This window comes from Aquarana catesbeiana, linkage group LG05, assembly GCF_042186555.1.
Source record: "Aquarana catesbeiana isolate 2022-GZ linkage group LG05, ASM4218655v1, whole genome shotgun sequence".
Lineage (NCBI taxonomy): Eukaryota > Metazoa > Chordata > Amphibia > Anura > Ranidae > Aquarana > Aquarana catesbeiana.
The window spans coordinates 319033566-319037518 of record NC_133328.1 but is presented as its reverse complement, the minus strand read 5'-3'; positions in this window follow the sequence as shown (position 1 = coordinate 319037518).

Sequence of the window (3953 nt, the reverse complement as noted above, 5' to 3'; positions counted from 1 at the left end):
TGGCCCTCCTGTTTCCTGTCCCACTTTCTGAATGGGATCCAATTTACACAAAGGCAGAATAGGAATGGATAAAGACCGAACCTGGGGAGTATCAGGAACACCAGTGGTATCAACTGCAGGACAGGAGAATTGTTGTACCAGCTGCTGTAGCAACTGATCTAGTGACAGAATTCCACAAAGGGACACACATGGGAAAAACAGCCATTGAGAAGGCCCTAGAGAGACATTTTTATATTCCCCGGCTACCCCCTGCAGGTGGATACAAATATTTGTTAGTAGCCGTTTGTACCTATTTGAACTGGGTAGAGGCATGGCCCACATGGACTGAGACTACAAAAGAAGTGGTTAAATGCCTGACTCAGGAGATTATCCCCAGATATTGAATCCCCTCCACCATAGGCTCAGACAATGGCCCTGCCTTTGTCCACAAGTGCCTCCAGGAATTAACAACAGCACTTAAGATTACTTGGAAACTACACACCACACATAGGCCACAAAGCTCTGGAAAATTTGAACGAATGAACCGCACGCTCAAGTCACAACTGGCCAAGCTCTGTCAGGAAACCCAAATGAAATGGACCTTGATGTTGCCCATTGCTTTACTGAGAATTCAGGGTACCCCAACAATGAGGACAAATCTGTCCCCTTTTGAGGTACTGTATGGTAGTCCCTCACCCATCATTAGAGGGATAAGAGGAGACTCTTGTCGAACCCAGTACACCCCTTTAAACCAGGAGATGCAGTGTGGGTAAAGGAGTGGAACTTAACCCCACTAGGGCCAAAATGGAGAGGTACTTACACTGTTCTGCTATCTACCCCGACAGCCATTAAGCCGAAATGACACCCTGGATACACCACTCCAGGGTAAAATGAGCTGCTGACCTCACAGACTCCTGGCACAGTACAGTAGATCCCCAAGATCCTTTGAGACTGAGATTGACCAGAGAAATCAGAAGGAAGAACTCCAGCCCTGTGTTCAGCACAACCCTGGAAGCTGCTGAATTTATGCAGGGCAGAAGATAGACAGACTGCAGCCCTGCGGCCAACACACCCCTGGAAGCTGCTGGCTCAACGCACGGCGGAAGATAAAGGATATCTACTAAGCTCTGCTCCAACCACAGCCCGGACTCTGGTTGGTCTACGCATAAGCTGAAGCCTGAGGACGTTTATTGGTGTAACGTTTGCTAAAATCTTTATAATGAGACTGTTGATAGGCATAGTAGTGATACTGACCAGGCTAAAAGAGGGGGACAGTAACTTATGTGACCCTTGTATAAAGGCCACCAGCGTAGGATCCATAACTACCAAGATGTAACTGTGGCACTCCCATTATGTATGCAGGTACCAGTTTCTGTGCCCCTGCATTGATAATGAGACTACCTATTCAATGTGCTCCGTTGAAAATCGGATAACCTGTTATGACCCCACTTATGCACCCTATAAAACTTGGCTAACTGTTCGGAGCTTTAGCTCCACCGGTAAGCTGGTAAACCATACCCTGATCACCAACTCAAGTATTGCAGAGACAAGTTTTAATTATTTTCTCATTCTCCCTATAGTGTATGGAGTGCTGATATTTCTGCTATTTTTGTATTCCTATTGTTACCATGGTCCAAGGGTCACTATCCCAGTGTTTTATAAGTTAATGAGAGACCCGACTGGAGCTGACAATGGGGAATAATATCGGTAGAAGAATGTTTTGTGCCTGGTAGTGAGGCCACCATAAAAAAAAAAAAAAAAACTGTATAGTATTTAGTGATGCTTGATCTCGCTCATATTAATCGCTATGAATATGATCAAAGGGGGGAATGAAATGGCAACAAGGGTCAGTTTATGTGGCCATAGTTATGTGTGCAGTAAGACTGATCTAGAGTTTCAGCTAAGAAGTCATTCCTGTACATTTATGTTAAGAAAATTTGTGACAGGCTGTGGTTAAACACTGAATTCACCCTTTCCCCCCCTTAGCATAGACATCTATGCTCACTACACTGACGCTCACCTTCCTGTAGCTAGAGTATGTTTAGCTGATTAACAAGATAGATAAGGAAACCGCAAGAGCAAGACCTGCAAACTTTGCAAGAGTACAAAGAATTTGTTTTGCTAAATTGCTTTGCATCAATAAGAGTAGGTTGGAGGGGCGTGGCCGGCCGGAGAGGAAGATGGACGCCTAAGCTCACAGCTCGCCAGCCAGGGGACACAATCCAGCGTAATCGGCCGCAACAACGACGCCATCCACACCCATCCTCACTCCTCACCCTCAGGAGACAACGATGCAGGCATCCAGAAAGAGATTTACCGACCACAGGCCCCAAAAACTGACCGAATTTGCCTATAAGCCGGCGGGCTGGGATATCCAAGATGGCGCCGACCAGGCCGCGCCGCGCGGACCTTACACGGACCTCCTGGATGCCTCCACGGATGATTACACGGATCAAGGTACTGTACCTGACCCATCCCAGACTCTGGAGGGTGACCCCCTCCCCAGCAGCCCAGCCAAAGCTAAAATGCGGCTAGACACGCCGCCGCACCGATCACAGCACCAGCAAATTGAGGCCCAGGCTCCTACTCCCTTCTCCCTAGACCAGGCCCTGAACTCCTCTATGGCATCCTTCCCTACATCAGGACATCCAGTCATGGATACCACACTGAAGGACATGCTGATCTCCCTCCAGACCTCCCTCATGACGGACCTCTCATCCATGTTCCACAGAATCACCTCTGATATTCACTTGCTAGCTGACAGGGTGACTAACACTGAGAGAGGGATACAGGCATGCACATCCACAGTTAATGAAGTCATTGACGCCTATGACACAGTTAAAGAAGAACAGGCATGGATGCGGGCCAAGCTGGCCGACTTAGAAGACAGGTCCCGCAGGAACAACATAAAGTTGAGGGGTGTCCCCGAAGCCATACTCCCCGCGGACTTGCCGAGATACGCAAAAGAACTGATGCATATTGTGATTCCTGAAGCGTCCCCGCGTGATGTAATCATAGATAGGATTCACAGAATTGCCAAGCCTGCCCACCTAGCAACCTCGGTCCCCAGGGACATCCTAATGAGGGTCCACTTCTACCACATTAAAGAGAAACTCCTCATGGGGCTCAGAGCTAAATCACCCTTGCCTGCTCCCTATACTGGCATCCAACTCTTTCCCGACTTGTCCAAGTACACCCTCCAATCAAGAAGACATCTTAACCCGATAACCAAAAGCCTGCAAAACCACAAGCTACAATATAAATGGCGCTACCCCGCAACCATCCTTATTGTACACAATGGCCAAACGCACGCCATTGGGGATCTGGAAAAGGGCCTAAAGCTTCTCCACTCTTGGCGGATAATCCCCGAGTTATCCAAACCACCTCCTTCAGACAGAGGACCCAATACGTCCCGCAACTTGCAAAACCGCAATCCCAACTGAAGGTGTATACATCACTACTACACTTGGCCGCTAACATCCATTATGGCTCCCCTGAGCGCTGGAAACCTGATTCTCTTGCCTTCTCCTCCCGGTATCACTGACTCTCTATACCCCCTAATAGAGGATTATACGGTGTTCTTCACCCCCTCTAGAGATCCTCCTACCATTAGAACCACCTCCAACAACTAAACCGAACTTCCCACTACTGGATCATTTCGACAAGCCACACCTCCTGTATTATACTATACAAGTTACTGTTCTACCATTGACTTTTTTTTTTTTTTCCTTTTTTATTATTATTACTGCATTCTAACACATTGCTCTATTCGCAGTATTCTAGTCCTATCTTTTTCAGCCGTCCAGACTGCCACGAAGCCATCACTAATCCCTTAACCCAGGATCCTCCTCCACCTACCTCCACTACCAGCCTACTACCACTACAATCTACCCTCAAGTCTCGTACTTCTGATACCCATCTGCTGAATCCCAACGCCAGGTACCTCCGGACCTACCCACCAACAACTAACTGTA